Source organism: Megalops cyprinoides, chromosome 19, assembly GCF_013368585.1.
Source record: "Megalops cyprinoides isolate fMegCyp1 chromosome 19, fMegCyp1.pri, whole genome shotgun sequence".
Classification (NCBI taxonomy): domain Eukaryota; kingdom Metazoa; phylum Chordata; class Actinopteri; order Elopiformes; family Megalopidae; genus Megalops; species Megalops cyprinoides.
The window spans coordinates 27,775,122-27,793,280 of NC_050601.1; the positions used below are offsets into that span (position 1 = coordinate 27,775,122).

General features: G+C 42.2%; 1 pseudogene; it reads right to left on the minus strand.

Moving 5' to 3' along the window:
- The window catches only part of LOC118794015, a 47,404-nt pseudogene extending 41,755 nt beyond the window's left edge, over window positions 1–5,649 (minus strand).
- Window positions 5,650–18,159: the final 12,510 nt, after the last annotated feature.

The following is an 18,159-nucleotide window of genomic DNA, read 5'->3' on the forward strand; positions in this document are numbered from 1 at the left end:
GTGCTTGGGATTCATTTCAAGAGGCTAGAGATGGCACGGTATGGGCTGAACAAACTGCTGGCAACCCTCGGGGTAGAGTGTGTAAGGAAAAACAAGGCGCAATTCCAATCTTTGCAGAAAAGACTTCTTTATTTACAGGAAGGGCAGTTGTCAGAAATACGTGAAAACGCACTCTGGGTTCAGTGGAGTCAATCTGACCCTGAGGGTCCACTGAAGACATTCTTTATACAGATGCCGCGCTTTGATCGGGATAGACAATAATTAAATAACTATCAATAAGGGTGGGAATACATGTGGTGAAATACCGGGGGTTTGGTAATGAGATTATTTCGTCTTTGATCAGGATAGACAACAGAGTACCGGTGGTGAACTACTGGAGGTCTGGTAATTAGATTGTCTTCCCTAGCAAGAACAGTTCTCAATCACCCATCGCTGGTTCCTTTAGAAGTGTCAATTGTCGCAGCAGCTAGCTGCCGCCAAAGTGATAGTTGAAGTCTGTGAGCAGGACTGTGGTTACAATAAAGCCATCTAGACAAATGAATACAGGTATTAGCATACCTTAAGTGAGAGGATCTGTGCTATCTTATGCTGCACTGAGTGAGCCGGTTTAGGGATCTGGACCAAAATCTACAAGTGCGAGAGTGCAATATAATGAGAGAAACCCCAGGGCCCACACGTTATGCCAAGGACAATATTACAAGTCAATTGAGCAGTTTACTGTGTTTGATTGACACAGAAATGTGGGAAAAGCTTCAAATATACACTCAAGCTGAAGCTGATTGAAATAATCCTGATAAATTCAAACTGACGGCTGACGATCTGAAAGCATTCGTGGGTATCCTCTATGTTAGAGGAATTACAGGCGGTAAAAGCATTAACCTGGATGAGTACTGGTCTGCTGACTTGGGAAATCCCATTTTCAAAGAGACAATGTCTCGACAGAAATTCTGAGATATCATGCGCTATCTGCACTTTGATGACAAGAACACAAGGGCTGCCCGCCTTGTGACAGATAAATTTGCCATGATATCCGAGATTTTCGATAAATTTGTGAAAAACAGTATTGCTTCGTACACACCCGGTGAGAACATTACTGTCGATGAACAACTGTTCCCTACCAAGTTGCGCTGTCGTTTCACACAGTACATGGCCAATAAACCAGACAAATTTGGTATCAAATTCTAGGTGGCCGCTGATGTCGAAACAAAGTATATGCTGAACGCAATTCCGTATCTAGGGAAAGATGACACTAGACCAGCTGGTCAGCGGCTATCGAACAGTGTTGTGATGCGTCTGATGGAGCCTTTTCTGGGGAAAGGAAAAAATGTCACGACGGACAATTTCTTCACCTCGTTGGCACTGGCAAACAATCTTTTGGCGAACAAAACCACTATTGTTGGCACGATGAATAAAAACAGACGAGAAATGCCCCCTTGTACACAGGCACAGTCTGAAAGATTTTCCACCAAGGTGCTGAGGGCGGGAAAAGCCACACTCACGATATACCAAGCAAAACCCAAGAAAAATGTATGCATCCTGAGCACAATGCATCAGACAGTTTCAACTGATGATGGCGCAAAGAAACTGCCTGAAACAATTTCCTATTACAACAGCACTAAAGTTGGTGTTGATGTCATGGATCAAATGGCACGGCTGTATTCGGTAAAGGAAGACAGCCACCGTTGGCCTGTGGCTGTGTTTTATAATCTGCTTGACCTGGCTGCGATTAATGCATATGTTCTGTACAAACAGTGCATGAACGTCACCAAAAGCAGAAGGAAATTTATTCTCGAGCTGGCTAAAGAGCTATGTGCGTGCCAGAAAATGGCGAAGGCAACGGGGGCAACAGCACGTAAGCGACGTATGCCTGGAACTCCTTCTCCGCCTGCAAAAAGGAGACAATGCCAAATCGGAAGATGTTCAGTGAACAAAACTTGTGACGTCTGCCAGGCATGTAAGTGACTTGTCTGTGGCAAATGCTCCAAGAACGCACCAAAGCTGTGCTTGGAATGTTGACAAAGCCATGCACGTATCCTGAGCACAGTTTGAAGGGAACTTGACTTGAGTTGGTGAACAAATCAAATGATTCTTGACACGGTCATTACGAGCACAATGTATCAGGCAGTTGTGGTTGACAGTGGGGCTGAGAAACTACCCGAGACTATTTCCTCACTGTTTCAAGTCGGCAGATGTTCAGGGAACAAAACTTATGACATCTGCCGGACATCTACGTGAATTTTCTGTGGCAAATGCTCCGAGAGCATCCTGAGCACAGTCTGATGGGAACTTTACTTGATTTGAGACAGTGCCAAATCGGCTGATGTTCAGGGAACAAAACTTATGACATCTGCCAGACATGTAAGCCAAATGTAATGCCTTTCAGTAGTGATAAAGGCACTTGCAAAACATTAGCTTACGTTGAAGGGAACTTGACCAAGTGATTCATGACGCGGTCGTTAGGAGGGGGTTGGGATCACACCTAGGCTATTGTTCTAGGCTGTCGGACGATTATCTCTCCACTTGAAATGGAAACACAAAACGGCGAGGCGGAATAAAGGCACATCATTCCCTGCTTGAACAGGCTGTGCACAAGGGGTTACAGCATCTCGACACATAGGATACTAAATAGCTAGAAAAGTACTTTTGTCAGGGCTCCCGCCCCCTAGCTGTTGTGTTTTTGTTTTTCCCTGTCCATGTGCCTTTGTTTTCCTTGTGTTCTAGCCCTGCCCCGCTCTCCGCCCTGTCTCCGCCCACCTGATTGTCTCCACCCGCCTGCCTGCACACCTGCTTCCCATCTCCTAATCAGCCCAGCCCTATATCTACCCTGCTTGTCTCTGTGTTGTTTGCCAGATCGTTTCAGTGTTTCTGCCTGTCTCGTTTCCCGCCTGCTTACCCTGTCTGGATTTTGCTGGTTTTTGCCTCGCCTGTTCCTCGACTTCGTTTTTTGCCTGCCCTTCTGTCCTGATTGCCTGATCTGCCTGCCTTCAAGGTTTGACCCTGCCTGTTTCGGTTTTTGATCCCTGTTTTGCCCTTGGACTGCTTACCTGGTATTTTGACCCTGCCTGTTTTTGGACTGCCTGCTTGGTTGAGGATTCTGCTTATAAACGCCTGTAATTGGAGCACTCGTGGTCCGCGTCTGAGTCCGTGCCTGAGTCCTGACAACTTTGTTATGTAGTTATTTACTTAGTGCATTTTTCATTGTATAGAGTACCTATATATCTGTCTTGTGTAATGTATAATTAATTTTTCTTTATTTACTGTAAATAAACTACACAGCTGTCGATTTTCCAAAAAGGTGTTTTTTCATGCTGTAGTTCAGTTTAAATAAATTCAATTTATTCTAAAAGCCTAGACATCCGACACAGCTTTGTTGACAAAACTCAATTGCGACATACATATTTTGTAAAAACAACATTCATGCATATTTATTCACTTTCAAGCTGTGCCTACATTTTCTATTACATGTGTGGAATTAGTTTTAGCTAAGACTCATGATAGGCGGTGGTAGGCTGTTCGTAGTATGAACTAGTTCAGGCCAAATCGTTCAAAAGCGAGACACTAACGATAGACTATGGCACTCTATTGGGAGGGGGTTGGGAGGTGTTACTCGTAGGCTACTCGTCAGGCTAGATGATAGTCTACTGAATGCCTTGAAAAGTCGTAGTGTTTGCTTTATCTGTTAGTTGTGGTAGATGACTAATTTATTCAAATGCAAATGTAAAGCTTTATATCCTCAGGAGGGCTTATTGTGTGGTGTAAGCGATAAGAGACAGACGAGTTTGGAACTGAAACACTTTAGCCTACTTCTCCAGTGCCACCCAAAGGACTCTCACACTCTAAACTTGTACAAGTTTCAATTTACACAAATTGTAATTCTCAACCAAATGCTGCCTGTCTTGTCATTCTGATAGGCTGTTCTACTGAATAAGCGTGAGGTCTTATAACCCCGTGACGCGGTTTATAACCCCGTCACCCGACACGTCGCCCAACAATTAGAATGTCCAAATCTGTAATTTGTTGCAACAATAATTTTTGCACTAGTTGGACTGTGCCCTTACAATAAATGAAAGACTAGGGACAACGACGTGATGTCAGTCAACAACTGAATGTTTATAAAGCTGGGCTACGCATTTACAGACCAACTGACCAACTGCTGTCGTGTGTGTGGCATCTCTAAAAATAAATTAATTCTCCAAGGCAGAAGACTAAATATTAAATAAAAATACTATGAAAAAGTTGCCTGAACTAGTCTTGCTTAGTGTTGTTCAGATGGTTTTCTCAGTAAAAACATTATGCTGAATGATGAAAGGGCTGGACAACAAACGTTCTAATGAAAAAATCACCGACTATCTACACGGAAATGATACATTGGACGAGCTCAAGCTGATCTTGTAAGCAAACTATTTGCTTTGTGCAAGAAGCGCCATCTAGCGATCATTATGTGTCAGTAAAAGTGTCCTTGTCTAATGACTCACCAGTCTTTTGACCGCCTAGCCGTGCTTTAAGTAGGTAAACCCAGCCCAGTGCTATTAGTAGGAAGTCACAGCGGTCAAATGACCGCCGCTCGGCGCTTCTAGTATTAAAGGACCCACTATTGTTTTCCATAACACTAAAGAATCAAATTTTTACAGTGAACAATCCGTTTTTACATAGTATTCTGACCAAATGCATATATACAGACCAAAGGAATCAAGTGCCAAGTTCAAGTGTCCCTCACGTCCCTCAAACATTTCAGACTGAGCAAGTGCATCCATAAGCAGCCGGAGAAATTGTCATCAGGGGCCAACAAGATCTACTGCCTCTTCACTACTTACCGTCATCAGAGAATTTAATTGACATCATATAGTTAGGGTTGTATGACATTCTCCGAAACCCCCGAATAGCTCCATCAAGGACTGCCACTCGAATGATATTAAACTTGCAGATGCCTTTGTTTGTGATCTTGTCACCAAGTTCACTCAAGATTTCATTTATGGGGATGTCTTCTTTGGGCCGTCTAAAAAATGAGAATTACAGAAATCTTTCAATAACAATGTTTCTTAATCCTGAACCCAAATAAGGCCATATTCAGGGTAAATGTACCAAATTCAGCAGCATTACTTATAACATGCATATACCTTGATCACATAATGTCCATTATAATGCTGAAGATAATGATTGTAATTTTAACTGCATGAAATGCTACAATTTTATAAACAACTCATGCAAATAGCATGACAAAAACAAACATCTATCTTTACATTACATATCTGACAATTATTGAAGTCCGTGTGGGTGTAACCTAAGGCACGTTAAACATATAATTACAGAGTATTGACTTAATGACAACTTCTCAAACCTTCATTTCTCTTCACTGAAAAGTAAGACTTTCTCTCTTGCAAAGTATGTTGTCAAAGTTTAGAGAAACTTTTTCTGAAATAAAACAATTCACTTACTTCTGTTCCTCAATACTTGCAATGATGGCAGTGTAAAGGTCATTATCATCATCTTCATCAGATGTCTCATTTATGAGATTTATGTAACTTCCATAGTCATTTTGCCATTGCCCTGGGTCTTGGCCACTTGTAGATGGCTGTACTGATGAAGCTTGGGAGCTTCTTGGGGCTTTTTGTTGGACACTGGAAGAGGCCAGGGTACTTGTTTCACCATGTCCGGAAATCGACCTACGTGACTCGGTTGCTACTTGCCCAATTGTTGGGGCTAGAGCATTTGCTGAAGCTCTGGTGTGATCTCCTCCACTTTTTCTGCAAACTCTTGTAAATGCTGTTGGTTGGTCATCCCTTGTGTCACACATACCCACCTCCTTTTGCACCCAGCTATCCTCTGACTCTGAGCTTTCCTCAATCTCAATCTTAAAAACACAAGTTAACTGCTACCCTTGCCCGTGATCAATGACTACCAAGACACTACCAAAAAATGATTTATACTTGAAGCCAGTTTATGCCAGCCATGTCTGCTGCTTACCTCAAGAGCTACAGATGGTCTCAGATACAGTGAAGCTCGTTTGAAAACTTTTTGTATCATATTGGCGTCTAGCTGTTGGCCTTCACACAGTGTAGGAGCAACTAACTTGTTTCCACAAGGCATAAGCATTTCTAGACTGACAAAAAAAGACAGTGGGAGAACATTAATGGTTATTGGTAGAATTTGGTCTAAAGATTTAAATCATTACTGTTAACCCTTTCGCACATAACTTATTTTTATGCACGCGTGTTACATGTTACGTTAGCTTTTCATATTTTTCACCGCTGCACTTGATATCTTTTTAAAAATCGTTGTTTCCTCAAGGCTAGAATTACCTAAATTTTTTTCCAGTCTCGTGTTCTAATCGCACCGGTTTTAGCATACGCGCTAATCACACCAGTGTGACTGTGCCAGCGAAAGGGTTAATGTGTTCTGGGCCTTTATGCATTATATAGGCTACTTTACATTTTAAAAACCTGAGTGGTTTTAAAAGTTTTCCCACAACTGTACAAACTAGCCAACTTAACTTACCTCGAACCACATGGAATCTTCCCTTTAAAGGCGTCATATATTTTACTCATGGCCGTTCTATAGTCCCAAGTTTTATCAAACAGAAAGGCGCTTAGGATGTGACCATTTTCATGTAGCCGCCGTTTCGTCTTCTGTTTCATGACAAAGGTTTCATTGGGGGTTGGCAGTAGAATAACATCTTTATAATACGTTCTATGAAATGGTGGTTTTGGCCTGGGAAATGAGGTAAAGAACGTGTTAAACCTCAGCAAGTGTGGTAACGCCTGTGGAAAAGTCTCCCCCTAGTGGGGAGAGTTGTCACTCTGAAACCAATATTCTCGCAGCTAGCGCGAGATCATGACATTAGAGCGAGAGTGAGGAAACACGTCATCTTAACTAATCCATTAACGATGCAGTTTGTGTTGTGTGCGTGCAGCTAATCGTAAATTGTGTTTTGATCCTTATTATCGGGTGCTAATACTGTTTAGTAAAGGAATTACGAACAGTTAATTGAGGTAATAAAACCGTTCGATATTTGTAATATTGCGTGCTGTGGTTATGAGCACGCGAGTTTACCTCCTAATATCTTTTTACGTATCTTCACTTAGCGGGTAGCAATCTGCTGTGTGTATGTACATTTTACAGACATTTTTGAGTGTTTAATGTAAACGAGGTATTCCCATGTTCCAATACATCGATTGCAATTCGTATGCAGTGCTTACCAATGTGTTTGCCAGTACAAGGCAATTTAATTGCTGTAACGCACTTTTAGTTTCCATTCCGGAATTTCGCGGTGCACTCACTGTTCTCTTGTTTATATGATTGTTTGTTGCTATAGTTATATTCGCTTGCGGCAGAATTTGTACTTAGATTCGAGTACTCTGTACCTATTAAACATTGGGATATTATGAATCCGTTCGCTCGTGTTTAAGATTAAGAATACTATGTTGCTAAAATGTAACCTTTAGGGGGCAGTAAAGAATTTACCCTAAACTGTATAGTTATATTACGATTATTTCTTGTATTGAGATTGTGATTTCAGTTTCTTATATATTGTTGTTACTGTTTTCTAGAACCACATAACATAAATTGCCATTGGAGTGTTGGCATTGATTAATAAATATTCTGAACCTCTGAACATCCTTGACGACTCATCTCTAACCGGATGCCTGTGGCGATTCACCCTACCCAGAACCAGAAAGCTCCCATTAAGTCAAAATAGTCTACAACGCCACTTTAGATAATGTACGCTGACCCCGCCCGCTAACGTTTCCAACTGTACCTGCAAGCTAGCAACCGTTAACTTTACTATACAAACTGGCCTAGCTAGTTAAACTACAATTTACGTCACTTAAAGACTTACATATAAAGAAAAATATGCGGTAGTACTAAGTTAGTTACATACCTTTTCTTTCCTTTGGAGCCCCAGCTGCTGTATTGTCTCACTTGATAACGAGGAGTCTGCCACGCTGGTGCTGGTGTGCTGGGTAACGTTAGGGGCTGGGTGACATTTACGTTCCTAGGTCCCGTACTCAGTGTTGGTCGAAACAATGTGCCAATTTCAGATTCAATCTGACTGGAATGTGCAGGCGTGGTGGCGCTCGTGTTGATGGTATTAGCTATCGAATTAATCAGCACGGGCGAACCACGAAGAGTTCGCAGAATGTTCACCGCCTCGGCAGTAACATTGTTGTCCGCCATGGTGTGCAGCTAGTCTAGAAACGAACGTTGCTCTTCGCGCCATAAGTGTGCCTTCCTGTTACAATGAAACGACTTCCGGGCGCATTGAAAATGGTCTTGCATTCACACCCACATACATGCGCGCAACCACTGAGTGCTGAGTACAAATAGCATGTGTGTGTACAGGTGAATGGATGCGCAAGTGAGTAGTGTGTGTGCAACCGTAGCCTATCATACGCACAAGCACTGTGTATGCATGTGCAACTGTATCGTCTACATGTGCAAGTAGTCTGTGTGTATGTGTAAGTCTCTCATATGTATACACAAGTGAAATGTTAACGTGCAAGTGTTTCAATGATTTCGCCCTAAACAGCCTCTCATAGGAAACCAAGGGAGTCACTGGCCCTCTTATGATTGCTCACTTTCAGCGCAATGACACCCACACGACTTCCTTGAACCTTGATTGACAGCTTCCGTGAACTGAACGACAGGCAGACAGTGCTTGGCCAGAGGCTTGTTATTTCAAACAGCTGAGCCCGGACAACAAGTTCGGAGTTGAAGAAACGGTGGACGGAACAATGGCGGTGACACCTGAAGATTTACATGTAAGTGATACTGCTAGATGGCTTCATCTAACAACCCAGCAATTTACTTACGTGAATGTGGCACGTAGGCTTTTATGTGCATTGGAAAATTTGTGTCTATGTGGTGCATTCACGATTACCCCTCCTTGATCGTACGTTATGGTTGTCTGTGTCTCTGCCGTTATTGTGTCTGTCTGCCGTCCACGCGCTGTGGATTGGCAGCGGGTGCGGTTAGGGAGCTCGGGCTGGGTTCTTGAGTTGGCCGTTGGAGATGAGACCGCTGAAGTTCCAGCCCAGCTCACCGCTGAAACGTTTGTTTTCTTGTTTCAGGTGAGGGATGTCATATCCCAAATGTTACTCCCAAATGTAGTATTGTATTCGATAATCATAACTAAGATGTTGTAATGCCTGGTAATTGTCTGTTTCTATTTAATGAATAATTTTGTTTAATTAGCTAGCATCCTAGCGGTAGCTCAAAGCCGTTAGCCTGTTCGCTAGCGAGTGAATGCTGTTAAAGTTTTGTTACTGTTTAAAAGATATTTAATAATTTTAAATGTAACATAGTTTGACTCCCATGGTACTCAGGTGAACGTACGTATATATATATATATATGTGTGTGTATATATATATATATATATATGTTACCTTTGTAGGTGTAACGGAGTGATAGGTGAATATTTTGTGACCGTTTGGGTTACAAAGTATTTGACCGATTTAATACTGTTGAACGAGTGATCGGTTAACAATTCAGCTTCGGAGTGTTTACATCACCATGGAAACAGTGAGTGGTCCTTCGGTGACGTATGTGACGGAGAATGTAAATAAGGAAGTGAAACATACAGTGGATCAGTTCTATCAGACGTAGTTGTAAAGGTGATGTGAGTGAATGGAAAGGTAATAATTACTGTAAAGATAACATTATAATAATACAGGAAAATAGAATAATATATTTGGATATTCTGATATTGTCAAGATACTGTCCCTGTTAATTTGTGATTGTTTATGAGAATTTGTTACACTCGATGTGTATTAAGTAATCAGTTTAATAATGTAATTAGATACTGTTCTTGAGTTGGACGTTGGAGACGAGACCGCTGAAGTTCCAGCCCAGCTCACCGCTGAAACATTGTTTTCTTGTTTCAGATTTACATCCAACATTAAATGTGTTGCACCAGATTGAGTTTTGAGATTCTTTCTGTGCTTGTAACATTAACGTTACTTATAACGTCTATTGCATGCAGTCGGCTGAATGATAGGGGAAGCATAGCAAACGTTAGTGTCAGGACTCAGGCAAGGACTCAGTCGCAGACCACAGTGCGTCGATTTCTGGGCAGATTTAATCAGACGAGAGCAGAACAGTACACAGGCAGGGTCGAAAACCAGAGAGGCAGTCCGAGGGATAATCCAGGAATGGGTAAACCGGAACAGGCAGGGTCGAACAACAGGCAGGCAGAGAGATTGGGCAAACAATACAGAGCGGCAGGCAAATAATCAGGTCGAAAAACGGGCAGGTCGAAAACGGAACACAGCAACGAACAGGGAAAAACAGCGGGGACAAAGACAGTCAGGAACTAACTGCTATGAACTAGCAATAGAACAGGGACACGCAGGGCAGATATAGGGCAGGGCTGACAAGGGGATGGGAAGCAGGTGTGCAGGCAGGCAGGTGAAGGCGATGAGCAATCAGATGGGTGGAGAACCGGGCGGGGAGCAGGGCAGGGCTAAAACACAAGGAGAACAAAAGCACATGGATCGGGAAAAAACAAAAACACAACAGCTAGGGGGCGGGAGCACTGACAGTTAGTTATTTACATGTTCCAGCCAAATTTCAGAGTAAGTAAATTGCTGGGTTGTTAGACGAAGCCATCTAGCAGTATCACTTACATATAAATCTTCAGGTATTGCCGCCATTGTTCTGTCCACTGTGTCTTCAACTCCGAACTTGTTGTCAGGACTCAGTTGGTTGCAATTTCAGACGTGGGCTGAAGACACATCTTCAGACTCTACCTGGACAGACACCCTTGCCATTTGACCTTGTAAATCTAAGATTCTTGGCTCATACTTGTAGCAAGTTATGTTTTGCCTAGGTATATAGCAGCACTTTATTGTCCCAGTGACTGTATTTGATATGTAACCTCAGATCAGATTAGTTCTGTATCGCTACACTGACCTTGCGCTCAGCTTCAGCACTATCTGCATTGTATGTCCTGTACACATCTTGCCCTTGTGCCTGTTGTTTGCCCACTATTTGCACTTTTGTACGTCGCATTGGATAAAAGCGTCTGCTAAATGAATACATGTAAATGTAAAATAACACGCCTCTGGCCAAACAGTGTCTGTCTGTCTTTCAGTTAAGGGAAGCTGTTAATCAAGGTTCAAGGAGGTCGTGTGATTGCGTTGAAAGTGAGCAATCATAAGAGGGCCAGTGCCTCCCTTGGTTTCCGCCCCCAAATTGTCAAAACACAGGTCAATTCGCGCAAGCAGAGTTAACCCGTGCGAGCGCATATGCCCTCCAGCGCTCACCAAGCAGAAATTCTCTCGCGCGTGGTGGCTGCTTTGTGCGCGAGAATGTTTTCTGCGCTCACGAGAATGTTTCCTGTGCTCGCGGGAATGTTTTATACGCTCGCGACTTTTGACATAAATCTGACGCCACAGTGTTTGTGATTCATATGCTCAAGAGGAAAATAAGTAATCCATTGATCCTTTTAAAGAGCAGAAAATTGATTGGGCAAAATTGCATAATCAGTGTTGGCATTTTTAGATTTAGATCAGATTGAAATGGCTTAAACTTACCAGCTATAACATTTGCACATTAGCCCAAATGTCAAAACAACAACAATAAAAAAAATGTTTTCAACGGTGCATATATATGCAGATCACGTTGCTAGATACAATTTCATTTCATTTTCTGTTCTTTTCACTTTGGAGAATGTAGCTCATTGGGACCCATCCAGTACCCATGTTGGCTGTGTAAATGGTATGCCCATCTCTAGCCCATGTATATTTATCTGGGTTGCCAATGTGGGCCCCAACACCAACCCACTTAAAAGCCCACTCTGAGCCCATGCCCAGTTGTAGCCCACCTAACCCAGGTAAAGCCCATGTGGGCCCCACTTGGATATGTTGGCTGGCCCACGTGCTGGACTGAATTTATGCCTCTCACCATGCAACCTAACATGCGCACTGCATACCTCTCTTCCTGCAACATGGTTGGCAGTTCGTGATTCATTTCTGTGAATGCTATCTAAGCATGGAAATTAATTATATTGAACATTTGTCATATTTCTATCGAGAAAAATTATATTGTCATAATTATTGTTATCGTTTTATCGCCCAGCCCTATGTTACAACTACTAATTACAAAAGGGGATGGAATAGAAGCATTTTAATTGACTATTACAAGCAAGGCTAACGTTAGCTAACTAGACTAAGATGTCAATAAAAATGTATGCCTGGTTTCTTGAGGCAGACAGTGGATTGTTCGTGCAGCACACTTAAAAGAAAAAGTGTATTTCTCAAAATTATGTTGTAGGTTATTCCCCAAACATCTGAATAGTCATTCCAACTTTCCCTAATGAATTTAAGGTGGGAGTAACTGACGTTAACTCTAGCTATTTATTAAATTAGCAAACGTTACTATCGTCCAAAATAAGCTAGTAACACTCTGCTCCAACAATAACTACTATGCAATAGATAAACTATTCATTCATCACATTACCTATGTCTGCTTTCTGTTTTTTCTTCTCTTCTCTTCTCTTTCTTCCCTGGGCACCAGAGGGCTTTGGTTTTTTTGACATGATTTAGGCTACTGATGTTAAGGAATATCATATAATTTCTAATTTCAATAATTTCACGGTCAGTGTCACTAACTAGTTCAGATAACTCCACCATCCCCCACAATCAGGTAAGTTTCACTAAGAGCGGGGGGGGGGGGGGGGGGGGTGGGGGGTGATGTTGCGGGCAACCCAGAAAATAGGCTATGTAGTTATGTTGTTGTGGGCTTCTTCCCTCATTTGGGGCGCCCCTAGCATTATGCCACGGGCCGGCTCTGGATTTCATGATGATGTGATGGTGGTTTATTTTTCTGAAGTCCGTGACAGGTGAAAGTAACAAAAGATAATAAAAAACTAACAATGAAGAAAAAACACAAACAAACAAAATGCAAACAATAATTGCCTAAGCAGGCAGAAAGAGAATACATCACTTAAACCGCTGCTCTCAATACCACTGCACTCTTAGCCAGCCTCTCCTCTACTGACTGAATGTTGCTCTTATAAAGGAAATCAGCCATTTTGGACTAAACTAAGAAGAATCAAATAAATCAATCAACTCAACAAAGGCCATAAACCAATGGATACTGGCATACAGACACCACTCTACCACATCTAAGTTTCATAGGTATTTTTCCTCTTAACAACACAATACGATTCAAATATAAAATATTAAAAAGCAACCACCGAAGAAAAACAATGAGCTGCAGTCTCTCAGAGCATCTCAACAACAACTGAACACTGACATGCTACAAGCCAGCAACCTTTGCATGGGTGAACACCACTGGTGTAACTATCGACCAGGGCCTAGAGGCTGGCAGAGGCCCATGTAGGAAGGTGATTTTATTGCTGCTTTACTATTTGTAGGTGGGTCCCCTTGTGCATTGACTGTTTCATGCAGTCTTCAAAGAAACCATTCAACAATATCACTGAAGTTATTTTGTAATTGTGACAGCTATATATATACCACCTTCCCACTTTGTGTATCACACTTACGGTTTTGAGTTATAGACTTTTTATATGTATTTTTATTTGTCTTTTATTTGTTTATTTGAAATGCTGCAAAACTACATGTTTTATTAAAAATAAATATTTCTACCCACCACTTATTTAATTTTGTTGCTTTCTTCTCAATAGTACGACAGAAGAAGGCTTGCTGGGAAATGCTAATTTGTTTGTCCAATGACCTTGCTCTCTGTCATTTGTGATAACTTGCATGACGTCCAGGGCAAGTGATATATCGAATGGCTATTTTTAGCGCAATAACAGCTATCCCCGATATGTAACGCTAGGTTTCTTCCCTTATTTTTTTCCCTTTAGTCATACCTGATGCAGGAGCACACCTCCAGAGTTCAGTGAAATGTTTGTGTATCTATATGTTGGTTAACTTACCTATTAAGTTTGAAAAACACATAGCATATATTTTCACTCTTTATCTTTGTACCCATGTGTTTCTATGGACTGCATGGAAGCAGCATGGTGCTGTTGCTGTGATATCAACATTAAATAGATACAAATGGCATTTTTTCCCCCAGAAGCATTTCACATGGCCTCAGAAAACTGGAGGTGTGCTCCCAGGTATGACTAAAGGGAAAACAATATGGGAAGAAACTGTGTGTGTCTGTGCGCTTCTGTTTTTTTTTTTTGTTTGTGGGGGGCAAGAAAAATATTTGCAACGAGGCCAATCACAATTATGTTACGCTAGTGGTGAACACAGATGACTCTCAGATGGTGTCGGATCCAGATGAGCAGCCATTCAACAGCTCAACTAGCCCTGATTACTTATGCCCAGCTGGAGCTAAGCGCAGTGTATACAGTGGTCCACCAGACCTATGGTTAAGTGACATGAGAGCTTAAAAACCCTCACAAGGGACATTAAACACCTATTTTGCTGCAAGCTGGTGCCGGGAACCTCTTGGTTTTCAGAGCACAGGGGGAATGAGGAAGCGCAAACACAATACAGTAGGTGAGACAGGCATTAAAAGCCTCCACCAATAAAAATGCAACATAAGAGCCCAGCTGTGTGTTGCTGATTACCTCACGGGCCTGAATGGGAGAAACCCATTTAAACGAGAGCCCTAGTGAAGAATGGAAAAGAGACTACAATCATCTATGAAATAGACTGAAAAGTTCTGCGTCCTTTTCTCTCTCTCTTTTTTTGTCACGTAAAACATTCCTCCCCCACCTCACCTCCTCACAGCCCACTCTCAGTCAAATTGCTTCCTCTCCCCTTTGTGAGTAGAATCAAATTACACCTGAAAAGAGGGGATTGATTTGTCCCAAACACAATGCGGTCGCTTTCAGCATTCAGAGTCAATCCCGTCTGCCTCCTGTGTCATATAGTGCAGGCTGTCCATCCATTTCAGTGGGCACAGTGGTCATTAAGGCCATTTCAGAGTGGGCGAGCAGTCCCATGAAGGGGGGTGGGGGGTGGGGATTCTAAAAGACGTAATTGGTCAAGGGGGCGTCCCCAAGCTCAGTAAAAGTGCATTTTAATTTAAATACAAGTACAATTAAATACAATAGCTGTTCTCTCTTCTGTCTCTTCTGTCTCTGCTCCCACCTTTTACCTACACCTCTTCACTCCTTTTTCATTTCTGGATTCTTTCCTTTCTTTTTCCCATCATTCGGGATGTATTTCAGTTTTTTTACTTTCCTCCTCCACCATTCTTCCCTCTGTACATTTTTCCCAGTTTCGAGTGTAATAAAAGATGCCACTCTCCAGCTTCAGTGTAAATAACACATGATCGCCATAACACATGATCGCCCCACTCACCTCCTCTCCCTCTGCCAACCTCCCGTGGCCCTAGGAGTGGATCATCAGCAGAGGATAAATGGCGGCTGCCCCTCCGCTCGCTCTCTTCGCTCTCATTGAAGACGTCCCGTGACCACTGCTCAGGCTGCCCACAATTGACATGAGAGTGGGGGTGGGCAGAGGTGTCTGTTTCCATGCCAACAGGTCATCCCATTTACTCTCCTGTATCGCATGCCCTTGACCATCCAGAGCAGGTGTGTGTGTGTCTGTGTGCGTGTGAGAAAGAGAGAGAGACAGAGGGAGACAGAGAGAGACAGAGGCCCTGTTCACACCTGGTATTAACATGCGTCTTGGGTGATCCCACCACAAGTGGACAGCTCACCTTGCCAGTATGGTTGAATTAAATAGGCTAAGCAAGATATTATATTTCCAAAGTTTCTTATGTTATTCACTGCAATGAAAATGTTTCATAATGTAGTTTAATATCAAACGGTGTTTGCTGGTTTGCTAGTGTTGTGAATACATCTATGAATTACTTTTCTAAAACCGAAGCTCGCTTGTTGTGGAAGAAGGGACATTCTAAAACACTTAACGTGTCTTAATGTTCCAAAACAGCGATTAATGATCACCAAATTTCTCTCGGACATCTCTTGTCAGAAACACTTCCACCTGTAAAAAAAAAAAAAAAACGAAATAGTATAAGTATGGACGCTTTTTTGATAGGAGATAATGTTTATGACATGTGAGATGTCAGACAAATTTGGTGATCATTGATCGCTATTTTGAGACATTAAGCCACGTTAAGGTTTTTCCTTATAATGGGCATCAATGGAGAGGAAAACGTAGTGAGATAACAACCACACTCCTAGGATTACGGTTTTGATTTTTTGACAGGAGGAAGTGTTTCTGACAAGAGATGTCCAAGAGAAATTTGGTGATCATTTATCGCAGTTTTGAAACATTAAGCCACGTTAAGAGTATTAGAATGTCCCCTTGATATTCATGATATCGTAAATCTTGACTCCCACAATAGTCTAACATTTACTTGTAGAACTACAACACTTCACGTATTATCCATAATACCATTTTCCCATTTAATATATTGCATTACACCTTTGGGGCTTGGAAGCATTTGAAGTAGCTTGCGAACTCTAGTTGTTACCTGTTATCGCACTTGAAAACCCTTTTGCATGTAACTTATTTTTCATGCTATGTAGCGCACATGGTTTGTTATGTTTTCATTAGCGTTATTTAGCTTCTCATACTTTTCAGTTAGCATTTGCTATATTTTTTAACATTAAATCGCTGTTGCCTCAAAGCTAAAATTAGCTAAAATTTTTCCAATCTCATGTTCTAATCGCACCAGTTTTATCTTACACAGCTAATCACACTGGTGTGAACGCCGTTGGCGTACAATGAGTACGTACTTCCGCTTAAGTAGAGGACGTTAATTGAGTATTTTTAAACGTTAATTAATCGGTCCTTCAATGTGGCTCAGGACGCATTTGCGTTCACACTGCTAAAAGAATGTGGCCATATGCGGCCCAGACCACCTCCGGTCTGAGAGATCGAATCTCAATGCGTCCTAACTGCGTCTTGAAGTGGTGTGTTCACACCTATACTTAGCGCTATCCACTTGTGATCCGATCACCCAAGACGCATGTTAATACCAGGTGTGAACAGGGCCAGAGAGTGCGTTTCAAATGATAGGGGTCCCTCAAGATTAAAATGGACGTATTTCAAAGGGATGTGAGGGGTCTCTGTACAGCATGGAAGGGTAGATGGTCTTTAATAGAGGGGTGCCCTGACATAAACACCTCTCCTCCATGATCTGGTCTGTCCCTGCACACAGCCATGAGGGCAGAGACAGACCAGTAAATCAGGGTTTGTATCACACCTCCACAGTGACGTGCTGTCTCACCTAAAAGGGCTTTCACACTGTTCATTATCTGCTGGATCCAACGTGACAGAGGGCAGGCCAGGCCTAGCCACAATCCACACCAGCAGCAGAGAGAAAGTGCTGCCAGGGTGTTCTCTCCTTTTTTGCCTTCTGGAACATTCGCCCATCGCTGCCAGCACCAGCTTCAATTGGCACATTGTTCTCCCTTTCATAACTTCCTCTCATCAATAGGAGTCCGTACGACTAGTTTTCCCCTTCTGAAGTTACACTACATTACATTATTGTCATTTAGCAGATGCTCTTATCCAGAGCAATTTACGTAGGTTACAGTTTTACATGTTACCCATTTATACAGATGGATATTTACTGAGGCAATTCAGGGTTAAGCCCAAAGATACAGCAGCTGAATTGAACAAGCAACTTTGCGCGTTACAAGCCCTGCTCCTTACCACTACACCACACTGAAGCCCCATCATTGCAGACAGACAACTTTCAAGCATTGCGTCTCTGTTATCATAGGCAATCATTCCTAATAACCATTGTCATTAAGGAGATGGGACTCACAGGTCATTAATATTGTTAATAACCTTTTTTTCTGAATGCCAGAGGGAGCAAGGAAAATAAGATAAGAGAAAGAATGCACATAAGTTAATTAAGCATTTGGGGTGGATGGAGTGATGAATCAAAGTTAACTTATAAGTGGAATTAGACACTGATCCACCGAGGTCTGCTACGCCAGCTGATCTTCCCACTTACCCACTTAGAGGAATTCCTGTGAAATTAATCAGTCTCCCCATCTCAACCCTGCTAGGGGAAAAATGAAAAAAAAGAAACATAGATAATAAAGCAAAAGAAAGACATGAACAAAAAGCCAATGCCAAAGCAAGAGAGAGAGACAGAGAGAGTGAGAGGTGGAGGTAGAGTTCAGTCTGTGGCTGAACTCAAACTGGGGAGGCTGAGACAGAAATCCGTTTTCTTCTAAAATGTACTAAATA